Source organism: Rhinoderma darwinii (genome assembly GCF_050947455.1).
Source record: "Rhinoderma darwinii isolate aRhiDar2 chromosome 5 unlocalized genomic scaffold, aRhiDar2.hap1 SUPER_5_unloc_49, whole genome shotgun sequence".
In the NCBI taxonomy this organism is placed as follows: domain Eukaryota; kingdom Metazoa; phylum Chordata; class Amphibia; order Anura; family Rhinodermatidae; genus Rhinoderma; species Rhinoderma darwinii.
This window is the reverse complement of record NW_027461808.1, coordinates 1-12316: the sequence shown is the minus strand read 5'-3', so window position 1 is coordinate 12316 and position 12316 is coordinate 1. Positions and strand designations below refer to the sequence as shown.

Below are 12316 nucleotides of genomic sequence, written 5' to 3'. Positions count from 1 at the left end.
GATACAAGGTGTGAAGGAACAAGGGGTGGCTGTGGGCATGCACTTGCTGCCGCTGCCAGTGTTTATCTGCATGGCAGCAGGGCATTTGGGCGTTGCCAGGATGGCGTTTTTATGTAGATTCCTCCTCTTTCAGCACTGCATTGTGGTGCAAGCAAAAGAAGCAAATCCTGTCTGGCTTCCTCTCCGGCCTTTATTCACCTCCCGTGTAGCTGTGAGTGTGTGAGCCTGCAGGGCCCCATGGAATTGCCTAGAAGTAGGCTGAATCGCTGCAAGGGCTGAACAGCAGTATCGGGCAGGCTCGGGCAACGCGCGGCCCGTTCGGGTTATCGCTTCTCGGCCTTTTGGCTAAGATCAAGTGTAGTATCTGTTCTTATCAGTTTAATATCTGATACGTCCCCTATCTGGGGACCATATATTAAATGGATTTTTAGAACAGGGAGATGGAAATAGAGCTTGCTCTGTCCACTCCACGCATTGACCTGGTATTGCAGTATTTCCAGGACCGGTGCACCCTTTCCTTATGTGTTGACTAAAAGCAGATTCCAAAAGTGTTTTTTGTCTTTGCTATTGTTTCTGTCTTTCTGAAGGGATCTCCCCTTTTAATCCCATTATTTCAACACCTGTTGGACAATGCATGAGTGATAATGAGCTCATTGATTAAATGCAATTAATGAATAGATTGCCACCTCTTGTTGTGTGTCGTCTGTGTTTCTGTGTTTCCGGCATTTCACATTGGAACACCTCATTCACCTTCCTTGTCTTCTCTCCGCCCTCCCTTTTAGGTAAGTTAAAGAGCTGCACCTGAGCCAGCCACTGATTGATTGATTGATTGATTGATTGATTGATTGATTGATTGATTGATGCAGCACAACAGTCAAATAGTGGAGTGGAGTAGGGGAACAGCAAACAGCCAATAAAGCAGCCCGCCCGCTCGCCTGCCCGCCACAATGGACCTACCTGTGTACACTAGATGGATGTGATGGAATGTACTGTCGTCCCTACATTTCAAGAAGAAGTAAGAATTGCAGTTGCAACAAAGCCTTGCTTGCCTACAAAGAGAGCAGCAATTTGGATTTGTTACTATGTTACCTAGAAGAATAACAAACTGTGCAAGGATGGAGGTTGTAGGAGCAAGGAGAAGTTGTCTGTAAAGTTGGTGGATGCCTATTTTCCATTTTGCAGTCCCTTGTCTCCCTCTTGTGGCCTCCTGGAGGCAACTAGCTGTGCAAAAAAAAGACAGCCTGGCGGCCGGCTGTTGCAGTGTTGCCCTCTCAGGCAACACTGAGTGACTGACTGAGCCTCACCGTCTTATATAAAGTTCAGACGGAACTTTGCACGTGTCATAGTGGAGCCCTCAGGATTCCAGAGCCAGCTTTCTGACATCATAATGGGGCCTCAGAGATAAAAGCCTGGGCCCAGGCAGTGTTGGTCAGTGCTGCTCAGCAGGCAGCACTGGACTGGACTGGATTACAGCTGATACAAGGTGTGAAGGAACAAGGGGTGGCTGTGGGCATGCACTTGCTGCCGCTGCCAGTGTTTATCTGCATGGCAGCAGGGCATTTGGGCGTTGCCAGGAAGGCGTTTTTATGTAGATTCCTCCTCTTTCAGCACTGCATTGTGGTGCAAGCAAAAGAAGCAAATCCTGTCTGGCTTCCTCTCCGGCCTTTATTCACCTCCCGTGTAGCTGTGAGTGTGTGAGCCTGCAGGGCCCCATGGAATTGCCTAGAAGTAGGCTGAATCGCTGCAAGGGCTGAACAGCAGTATCGGGCAGGCTCGGGCAACGCGCGGCCCGTTCGGGTTATCGCTTCTCGGCCTTTTGGCTAAGATCAAGTGTAGTATCTGTTCTTATCAGTTTAATATCTGATACGTCCCCTATCTGGGGACCATATATTAAATGGATTTTTAGAACAGGGAGATGGAAATAGAGCTTGCTCTGTCCACTCCACGCATTGACCTGGTATTGCAGTATTTCCAGGACCGGTGCACCCTTTCCTTATGTGTTGACTAAAAGCAGATTCCAAAAGTGTTTTTTGTCTTTGCTATTGTTTCTGTCTTTCTGAAGGGATCTCCCCTTTTAATCCCATTATTTCAACACCTGTTGGACAATGCATGAGTGATAATGAGCTCATTGATTAAATGCAATTAATGAATAGATTGCCACCTCTTGTTGTGTGTCGTCTGTGTTTCTGTGTTTCCGGCATTTCACATTGGAACACCTCATTCACCTTCCTTGTCTTCTCTCCGCCCTCCCTTTTAGGTAAGTTAAAGAGCTGCACCTGAGCCAGCCACTGATTGATTGATTGATTGATTGATTGATTGATTGATGCAGCACAACAGTCAAATAGTGGAGTGGAGTAGGGGAACAGCAAACAGCCAATAAAGCAGCCCGCCCGCTCGCCTGCCCGCCACAATGGACCTACCTGTGTACACTAGATGGATGTGATGGAATGTACTGTCGTCCCTACATTTCAAGAAGAAGTAAGAATTGCAGTTGCAACAAAGCCTTGCTTGCCTACAAAGAGAGCAGCAATTTGGATTTGTTACTATGTTACCTAGAAGAATAACAAACTGTGCAAGGATGGAGGTTGTAGGAGCAAGGAGAAGTTGTCTGTAAAGTTGGTGGATGCCTATTTTCCATTTTGCAGTCCCTTGTCTCCCTCTTGTGGCCTCCTGGAGGCAACTAGCTGTGCAAAAAAAAGACAGCCTGGCGGCCGGCTGTTGCAGTGTTGCCCTCTCAGGCAACACTGAGTGACTGACTGAGCCTCACCGTCTTATATAAAGTTCAGACGGAACTTTGCACGTGTCATAGTGGAGCCCTCAGGATTCCAGAGCCAGCTTTCTGACATCATAATGGGGCCTCAGAGATAAAAGCCTGGGCCCAGGCAGTGTTGGTCAGTGCTGCTCAGCAGGCAGCACTGGACTGGACTGGATTACAGCTGATACAAGGTGTGAAGGAACAAGGGGTGGCTGTGGGCATGCACTTGCTGCCGCTGTCAGTGTTTATCTGCATGGCAGCAGGGCATTTGGGCGTTGCCAGGAAGGCATTTTATGTAGATTCCTCCTCTTTCAGCACTGCATTGTGGTGCAAGCAAAAGAAGCAAATCCTGTCTGGCTTCCTCTCCGGCCTTTATTCACCTCCCGTGTAGCTGTGAGTGTGTGAGCCTGCAGGGCCCCATGGAATTGCCTAGAAGTAGGCTGAATCGCTGCAAGGGCTGAACAGCAGTATCGGGCAGGCTCGGGCAACGCGCGGCCCGTTCGGGTTATCGCTTCTCGGCCTTTTGGCTAAGATCAAGTGTAGTATCTGTTCTTATCAGTTTAATATCTGATACGTCCCCTATCTGGGGACCATATATTAAATGGATTTTTAGAACAGGGAGATGGAAATAGAGCTTGCTCTGTCCACTCCACGCATTGACCTGGTATTGCAGTATTTCCAGGACCGGTGCACCCTTTCCTTATGTGTTGACTAAAAGCAGATTCCAAAAGTGTTTTTTGTCTTTGCTATTGTTTCTGTCTTTCTGAAGGGATCTCCCCTTTTAATCCCATTATTTCAACACCTGTTGGACAATGCATGAGTGATAATGAGCTCATTGATTAAATGCAATTAATGAATAGATTGCCACCTCTTGTTGTGTGTCGTCTGTGTTTCTGTGTTTCCGGCATTTCACATTGGAACACCTCATTCACCTTCCTTGTCTTCTCTCCGCCCTCCCTTTTAGGTAAGTTAAAGAGCTGCACCTGAGCCAGCCACTGATTGATTGATTGATTGATTGATTGATTGATTGATTGATTGATTGATTGATTGATTGATGCAGCACAACAGTCAAATAGTGGAGTGGAGTAGGGGAACAGCAAACAGCCAATAAAGCAGCCCGCCCGCTCGCCTGCCCGCCACAATGGACCTACCTGTGTACACTAGATGGATGTGATGGAATGTACTGTCGTCCCTACATTTCAAGAAGAAGTAAGAATTGCAGTTGCAACAAAGCCTTGCTTGCCTACAAAGAGAGCAGCAATTTGGATTTGTTACTATGTTACCTAGAAGAATAACAAACTGTGCAAGGATGGAGGTTGTAGGAGCAAGGAGAAGTTGTCTGTAAAGTTGGTGGATGCCTATTTTCCATTTTGCAGTCCCTTGTCTCCCTCTTGTGGCCTCCTGGAGGCAACTAGCTGTGCAAAAAAAAGACAGCCTGGCGGCCGGCTGTTGCAGTGTTGCCCTCTCAGGCAACACTGAGTGACTGACTGAGCCTCACCGTCTTATATAAAGTTCAGACGGAACTTTGCACGTGTCATAGTGGAGCCCTCAGGATTCCAGAGCCAGCTTTCTGACATCATAATGGGGCCTCAGAGATAAAAGCCTGGGCCCAGGCAGTGTTGGTCAGTGCTGCTCAGCAGGCAGCACTGGACTGGACTGGATTACAGCTGATACAAGGTGTGAAGGAACAAGGGGTGGCTGTGGGCATGCACTTGCTGCCGCTGCCAGTGTTTATCTGCATGGCAGCAGGGCATTTGGGCGTTGCCAGGAAGGCGTTTTTATGTAGATTCCTCCTCTTTCAGCACTGCATTGTGGTGCAAGCAAAAGAAGCAAATCCTGTCTGGCTTCCTCTCCGGCCTTTATTCACCTCCCGTGTAGCTGTGAGTGTGTGAGCCTGCAGGGCCCCATGGAATTGCCTAGAAGTAGGCTGAATCGCTGCAAGGGCTGAACAGCAGTATCGGGCAGGCTCGGGCAACGCGCGGCCCGTTCGGGTTATCGCTTCTCGGCCTTTTGGCTAAGATCAAGTGTAGTATCTGTTCTTATCAGTTTAATATCTGATACGTCCCCTATCTGGGGACCATATATTAAATGGATTTTTAGAACAGGGAGATGGAAATAGAGCTTGCTCTGTCCACTCCACGCATTGACCTGGTATTGCAGTATTTCCAGGACCGGTGCACCCTTTCCTTATGTGTTGACTAAAAGCAGATTCCAAAAGTGTTTTTTGTCTTTGCTATTGTTTCTGTCTTTCTGAAGGGATCTCCCCTTTTAATCCCATTATTTCAACACCTGTTGGACAATGCATGAGTGATAATGAGCTCATTGATTAAATGCAATTAATGAATAGATTGCCACCTCTTGTTGTGTGTCGTCTGTGTTTCTGTGTTTCCGGCATTTCACATTGGAACACCTCATTCACCTTCCTTGTCTTCTCTCCGCCCTCCCTTTTAGGTAAGTTAAAGAGCTGCACCTGAGCCAGCCACTGATTGATTGATTGATTGATTGATTGATTGATTGATTGATTGATTGATTGATTGATGCAGCACAACAGTCAAATAGTGGAGTGGAGTAGGGGAACAGCAAACAGCCAATAAAGCAGCCCGCCCGCTCGCCTGCCCGCCACAATGGACCTACCTGTGTACACTAGATGGATGTGATGGAATGTACTGTCGTCCCTACATTTCAAGAAGAAGTAAGAATTGCAGTTGCAACAAAGCCTTGCTTGCCTACAAAGAGAGCAGCAATTTGGATTTGTTACTATGTTACCTAGAAGAATAACAAACTGTGCAAGGATGGAGGTTGTAGGAGCAAGGAGAAGTTGTCTGTAAAGTTGGTGGATGCCTATTTTCCATTTTGCAGTCCCTTGTCTCCCTCTTGTGGCCTCCTGGAGGCAACTAGCTGTGCAAAAAAAAGACAGCCTGGCGGCCGGCTGTTGCAGTGTTGCCCTCTCAGGCAACACTGAGTGACTGACTGAGCCTCACCGTCTTATATAAAGTTCAGACGGAACTTTGCACGTGTCATAGTGGAGCCCTCAGGATTCCAGAGCCAGCTTTCTGACATCATAATGGGGCCTCAGAGATAAAAGCCTGGGCCCAGGCAGTGTTGGTCAGTGCTGCTCAGCAGGCAGCACTGGACTGGACTGGATTACAGCTGATACAAGGTGTGAAGGAACAAGGGGTGGCTGTGGGCATGCACTTGCTGCCGCTGCCAGTGTTTATCTGCATGGCAGCAGGGCATTTGGGCGTTGCCAGGAAGGCGTTTTTATGTAGATTCCTCCTCTTTCAGCACTGCATTGTGGTGCAAGCAAAAGAAGCAAATCCTGTCTGGCTTCCTCTCCGGCCTTTATTCACCTCCCGTGTAGCTGTGAGTGTGTGAGCCTGCAGGGCCCCATGGAATTGCCTAGAAGTAGGCTGAATCGCTGCAAGGGCTGAACAGCAGTATCGGGCAGGCTCGGGCAACGCGCGGCCCGTTCGGGTTATCGCTTCTCGGCCTTTTGGCTAAGATCAAGTGTAGTATCTGTTCTTATCAGTTTAATATCTGATACGTCCCCTATCTGGGGACCATATATTAAATGGATTTTTAGAACAGGGAGATGGAAATAGAGCTTGCTCTGTCCACTCCACGCATTGACCTGGTATTGCAGTATTTCCAGGACCGGTGCACCCTTTCCTTATGTGTTGACTAAAAGCAGATTCCAAAAGTGTTTTTTGTCTTTGCTATTGTTTCTGTCTTTCTGAAGGGATCTCCCCTTTTAATCCCATTATTTCAACACCTGTTGGACAATGCATGAGTGATAATGAGCTCATTGATTAAATGCAATTAATGAATAGATTGCCACCTCTTGTTGTGTGTCGTCTGTGTTTCTGTGTTTCCGGCATTTCACATTGGAACACCTCATTCACCTTCCTTGTCTTCTCTCCACCCTCCCTTTTAGGTAAGTTAAAGAGCTGCACCTGAGCCAGCCACTGATTGATTGATTGATTGATTGATTGATTGATTGATTGATTGATTGATTGATTGATTGATGCAGCACAACAGTCAAATAGTGGAGTGGAGTAGGGGAACAGCAAACAGCCAATAAAGCAGCCCGCCCGCTCGCCTGCCCGCCACAATGGACCTACCTGTGTACACTAGATGGATGTGATGGAATGTACTGTCGTCCCTACATTTCAAGAAGAAGTAAGAATTGCAGTTGCAACAAAGCCTTGCTTGCCTACAAAGAGAGCAGCAATTTGGATTTGTTACTATGTTACCTAGAAGAATAACAAACTGTGCAAGGATGGAGGTTGTAGGAGCAAGGAGAAGTTGTCTGTAAAGTTGGTGGATGCCTATTTTCCATTTTGCAGTCCCTTGTCTCCCTCTTGTGGCCTCCTGGAGGCAACTAGCTGTGCAAAAAAAAGACAGCCTGGCGGCCGGCTGTTGCAGTGTTGCCCTCTCAGGCAACACTGAGTGACTGACTGAGCCTCACCGTCTTATATAAAGTTCAGACGGAACTTTGCACGTGTCATAGTGGAGCCCTCAGGATTCCAGAGCCAGCTTTCTGACATCATAATGGGGCCTCAGAGATAAAAGCCTGGGCCCAGGCAGTGTTGGTCAGTGCTGCTCAGCAGGCAGCACTGGACTGGACTGGATTACAGCTGATACAAGGTGTGAAGGAACAAGGGGTGGCTGTGGGCATGCACTTGCTGCCGCTGCCAGTGTTTATCTGCATGGCAGCAGGGCATTTGGGCGTTGCCAGGAAGGCGTTTTTATGTAGATTCCTCCTCTTTCAGCACTGCATTGTGGTGCAAGCAAAAGAAGCAAATCCTGTCTGGCTTCCTCTCCGGCCTTTATTCACCTCCCGTGTAGCTGTGAGTGTGTGAGCCTGCAGGGCCCCATGGAATTGCCTAGAAGTAGGCTGAATCGCTGCAAGGGCTGAACAGCAGTATCGGGCAGGCTCGGGCAACGCGCGGCCCGTTCGGGTTATCGCTTCTCGGCCTTTTGGCTAAGATCAAGTGTAGTATCTGTTCTTATCAGTTTAATATCTGATACGTCCCCTATCTGGGGACCATATATTAAATGGATTTTTAGAACAGGGAGATGGAAATAGAGCTTGCTCTGTCCACTCCACGCATTGACCTGGTATTGCAGTATTTCCAGGACCGGTGCACCCTTTCCTTATGTGTTGACTAAAAGCAGATTCCAAAAGTGTTTTTTGTCTTTGCTATTGTTTCTGTCTTTCTGAAGGGATCTCCCCTTTTAATCCCATTATTTCAACACCTGTTGGACAATGCATGAGTGATAATGAGCTCATTAATGAGCTCATTGATTAAATGCAATTAATGAATAGATTGCCACCTCTTGTTGTGTGTCGTCTGTGTTTCTGTGTTTCCGGCATTTCACATTGGAACACCTCATTCACCTTCCTTGTCTTCTCTCCGCCCTCCCTTTTAGGTAAGTTAAAGAGCTGCACCTGAGCCAGCCACTGATTGATTGATTGATTGATTGATTGATTGATTGATTGATTGATTGATTGATTGATTGATTGATGCAGCACAACAGTCAAATAGTGGAGTGGAGTAGGGGAACAGCAAACAGCCAATAAAGCAGCCCGCCCGCTCGCCTGCCCGCCACAATGGACCTACCTGTGTACACTAGATGGATGTGATGGAATGTACTGTCGTCCCTACATTTCAAGAAGAAGTAAGAATTGCAGTTGCAACAAAGCCTTGCTTGCCTACAAAGAGAGCAGCAATTTGGATTTGTTACTATGTTACCTAGAAGAATAACAAACTGTGCAAGGATGGAGGTTGTAGGAGCAAGGAGAAGTTGTCTGTAAAGTTGGTGGATGCATATTTTCCATTTTGCAGTCCCTTGTCTCCCTCTTGTGGCCTCCTGGAGGCAACTAGCTGTGCAAAAAAAAGACAGCCTGGCGGCCGGCTGTTGCAGTGTTGCCCTCTCAGGCAACACTGAGTGACTGACTGAGCCTCACCGTCTTATATAAAGTTCAGACGGAACTTTGCACGTGTCATAGTGGAGCCCTCAGGATTCCAGAGCCAGCTTTCTGACATCATAATGGGGCCTCAGAGATAAAAGCCTGGGCCCAGGCAGTGTTGGTCAGTGCTGCTCAGCAGGCAGCACTGGACTGGACTGGATTACAGCTGATACAAGGTGTGAAGGAACAAGGGGTGGCTGTGGGCATGCACTTGCTGCCGCTGCCAGTGTTTATCTGCATGGCAGCAGGGCATTTGGGCGTTGCCAGGAAGGCGTTTTTATGTAGATTCCTCCTCTTTCAGCACTGCATTGTGGTGCAAGCAAAAGAAGCAAATCATGTCTGGCTTCCTCTCCGGCCTTTATTCACCTCCCGTGTAGCTGTGAGTGTGTGAGCCTGCAGGGCCCCATGGAATTGCCTAGAAGTAGGCTGAATCGCTGCAAGGGCTGAAGAGCAGTATCGGGCAGGCTCGGGCAACGCGCGGCCCGTTCGGGTTATCGCTTCTCAGCCTTTTGGCTAAGATCAAGTGTAGTATCTGTTCTTATCAGTTTAATATCTGATACGTCCCCTATCTGGGGACCATATATTAAATGGATTTTTAGAACAGGGAGATGGAAATAGAGCTTGCTCTGTCCACTCCACGCATTGACCTGGTATTGCAGTATTTCCAGGACCGGTGCACCCTTTCCTTATGTGTTGACTAAAAGCAGATTCCAAAAGTGTTTTTTGTCTTTGCTATTGTTTCTGTCTTTCTGAAGGGATCTCCCCTTTTAATCCCATTATTTCAACACCTGTTGGACAATGCATGAGTGATAATGAGCTCATTGATTAAATGCAATTAATGAATAGATTGCCACCTCTTGTTGTGTGTCGTCTGTGTTTCTGTGTTTCCGGCATTTCACATTGGAACACCTCATTCACCTTCCTTGTCTTCTCTCCGCCCTCCCTTTTAGGTAAGTTAAAGAGCTGCACCTGAGCCAGCCACTGATTGATTGATTGATTGATTGATTGATTGATTGATTGATTGATTGATTGATTGATTGATGCAGCACAACAGTCAAATAGTGGAGTGGAGTAGGGGAACAGCAAACAGCCAATAAAGCAGCCCGCCCGCTCGCCTGCCCGCCACAATGGACCTACCTGTGTACACTAGATGGATGTGATGGAATGTACTGTCGTCCCTACATTTCAAGAAGAAGTAAGAATTGCAGTTGCAACAAAGCCTTGCTTGCCTACAAAGAGAGCAGCAATTTGGATTTGTTACTATGTTACCTAGAAGAATAACAAACTGTGCAAGGATGGAGGTTGTAGGAGCAAGGAGAAGTTGTCTGTAAAGTTGGTGGATGCATATTTTCCATTTTGCAGTCCCTTGTCTCCCTCTTGTGGCCTCCTGGAGGCAACTAGCTGTGCAAAAAAAAGACAGCCTGGCGGCCGGCTGTTGCAGTGTTGCCCTCTCAGGCAACACTGAGTGACTGACTGAGCCTCACCGTCTTATATAAAGTTCAGACGGAACTTTGCACGTGTCATAGTGGAGCCCTCAGGATTCCAGAGCCAGCTTTCTGACATCATAATGGGGCCTCAGAGATAAAAGCCTGGGCCCAGGCAGTGTTGGTCAGTGCTGCTCAGCAGGCAGCACTGGACTGGACTGGATTACAGCTGATACAAGGTGTGAAGGAACAAGGGGTGGCTGTGGGCATGCACTTGCTGCCGCTGCCAGTGTTTATCTGCATGGCAGCAGGGCATTTGGGCGTTGCCAGGAAGGCGTTTTTATGTAGATTCCTCCTCTTTCAGCACTGCATTGTGGTGCAAGCAAAAGAAGCAAATCATGTCTGGCTTCCTCTCCGGCCTTTATTCACCTCCCGTGTAGCTGTGAGTGTGTGAGCCTGCAGGGCCCCATGGAATTGCCTAGAAGTAGGCTGAATCGCTGCAAGGGCTGAAGAGCAGTATCGGGCAGGCTCGGGCAACGCGCGGCCCGTTCGGGTTATCGCTTCTCGGCCTTTTGGCTAAGATCAAGTGTAGTATCTGTTCTTATCAGTTTAATATCTGATACGTCCCCTATCTGGGGACCATATATTAAATGGATTTTTAGAACAGGGAGATGGAAATAGAGCTTGCTCTGTCCACTCCACGCATTGACCTGGTATTGCAGTATTTCCAGGACCGGTGCACCCTTTCCTTATGTGTTGACTAAAAGCAGATTCCAAAAGTGTTTTTTGTCTTTGCTATTGTTTCTGTCTTTCTGAAGGGATCTCCCCTTTTAATCCCATTATTTCAACACCTGTTGGACAATGCATGAGTGATAATGAGCTCATTGATTAAATGCAATTAATGAATAGATTGCCACCTCTTGTTGTCTCTTGTTGTGTGTCGTCTGTGTTTCTGTGTTTCCGGCATTTCACATTGGAACACCTCATTCACCTTCCTTGTCTTCTCTCCGCCCTCCCTTTTAGGTAAGTTAAAGAGCTGCACCTGAGCCAGCCACTGATTGATTGATTGATTGATTGATTGATTGATTGATTGATTGATTGATTGATGCAGCACAACAGTCAAATAGTGGAGTGGAGTAGGGGAACAGCAAACAGCCAATAAAGCAGCCCGCCCGCTCGCCTGCCCGCCACAATGGACCTACCTGTGTACACTAGATGGATGTGATGGAATGTACTGTCGTCCCTACATTTCAAGAAGAAGTAAGAATTGCAGTTGCAACAAAGCCTTGCTTGCCTACAAAGAGAGCAGCAATTTGGATTTGTTACTATGTTACCTAGAAGAATAACAAACTGTGCAAGGATGGAGGTTGTAGGAGCAAGGAGAAGTTGTCTGTAAAGTTGGTGGATGCCTATTTTCCATTTTGCAGTCCCTTGTCTCCCTCTTGTGGCCTCCTGGAGGCAACTAGCTGTGCAAAAAAAAGACAGCCTGGCGGCCGGCTGTTGCAGTGTTGCCCTCTCAGGCAACACTGAGTGACTGACTGAGCCTCACCGTCTTATATAAAGTTCAGACGGAACTTTGCACGTGTCATAGTGGAGCCCTCAGGATTCCAGAGCCAGCTTTCTGACATCATAATGGGGCCTCAGAGATAAAAGCCTGGGCCCAGGCAGTGTTGGTCAGTGCTGCTCAGCAGGCAGCACTGGACTGGACTGGATTACAGCTGATACAAGGTGTGAAGGAACAAGGGGTGGCTGTGGGCATGCACTTGCTGCCGCTGCCAGTGTTTATCTGCATGGCAGCAGGGCATTTGGGCGTTGCCAGGAAGGCGTTTTTATGTAGATTCCTCCTCTTTCAGCACTGCATTGTGGTGCAAGCAAAAGAAGCAAATCCTGTCTGGCTTCCTCTCCGGCCTTTATTCACCTCCCGTGTAGCTGTGAGTGTGTGAGCCTGCAGGGCCCCATGGAATTGCCTAGAAGTAGGCTGAATCGCTGCAAGGGCTGAACAGCAGTATCGGGCAGGCTCGGGCAACGCGCGGCCCGTTCGGGTTATCGCTTCTCGGCCTTTTGGCTAAGATCAAGTGTAGTATCTGTTCTTATCAGTTTAATATCTGATACGTCCCCTATCTGGGGACCATATATTAAATGGATTTTTAGAACAGGGAGATG

The 12316-nt window shown here is 47.8% G+C and overlaps 8 non-coding genes and 1 pseudogene across 8 annotated transcripts; all 9 read left to right on the top strand.

The window, feature by feature from the left end:
• Positions 1-325: 325 nt before the first annotated feature.
• LOC142695814 (U2 spliceosomal RNA) lies at positions 326-516 on the top strand. Its single transcript, XR_012863838.1, has one exon. It is a non-coding gene; the product is annotated as a U2 spliceosomal RNA (small nuclear RNA).
• A 1284-nt stretch (positions 517-1800) lies between these two features.
• On the top strand, positions 1801-1991 carry LOC142695802 (U2 spliceosomal RNA). Its single transcript, XR_012863827.1, has one exon. It is a non-coding gene; the product is annotated as a U2 spliceosomal RNA (small nuclear RNA).
• Positions 1992-3262: 1271 nt separating this feature from the next.
• LOC142695790 (U2 spliceosomal RNA) lies at positions 3263-3453 on the top strand. The gene has a single exon (XR_012863816.1). It is a non-coding gene; the product is annotated as a U2 spliceosomal RNA (small nuclear RNA).
• Positions 3454-4749: 1296 nt separating this feature from the next.
• Positions 4750-4940, top strand: LOC142696097 (U2 spliceosomal RNA). Its single transcript, XR_012864092.1, has one exon. It is a non-coding gene; the product is annotated as a U2 spliceosomal RNA (small nuclear RNA).
• Positions 4941-6232: 1292 nt separating this feature from the next.
• Positions 6233-6423, top strand: LOC142696085 (U2 spliceosomal RNA). Its single transcript, XR_012864081.1, has one exon. It is a non-coding gene; the product is annotated as a U2 spliceosomal RNA (small nuclear RNA).
• A 1296-nt stretch (positions 6424-7719) lies between these two features.
• LOC142696028 (U2 spliceosomal RNA) lies at positions 7720-7910 on the top strand. The gene has a single exon (XR_012864032.1). It is a non-coding gene; the product is annotated as a U2 spliceosomal RNA (small nuclear RNA).
• Positions 7911-9222: 1312 nt separating this feature from the next.
• LOC142696051 (U2 spliceosomal RNA) lies at positions 9223-9413 on the top strand. Its single transcript, XR_012864052.1, has one exon. It is a non-coding gene; the product is annotated as a U2 spliceosomal RNA (small nuclear RNA).
• Positions 9414-10709: 1296 nt separating this feature from the next.
• Positions 10710-10900, top strand: LOC142695906 (U2 spliceosomal RNA). Its single transcript, XR_012863921.1, has one exon. It is a non-coding gene; the product is annotated as a U2 spliceosomal RNA (small nuclear RNA).
• A 1298-nt stretch (positions 10901-12198) lies between these two features.
• LOC142696078 (U2 spliceosomal RNA) lies at positions 12199-12316 on the top strand (annotated as a pseudogene; the record flags this gene model as incomplete).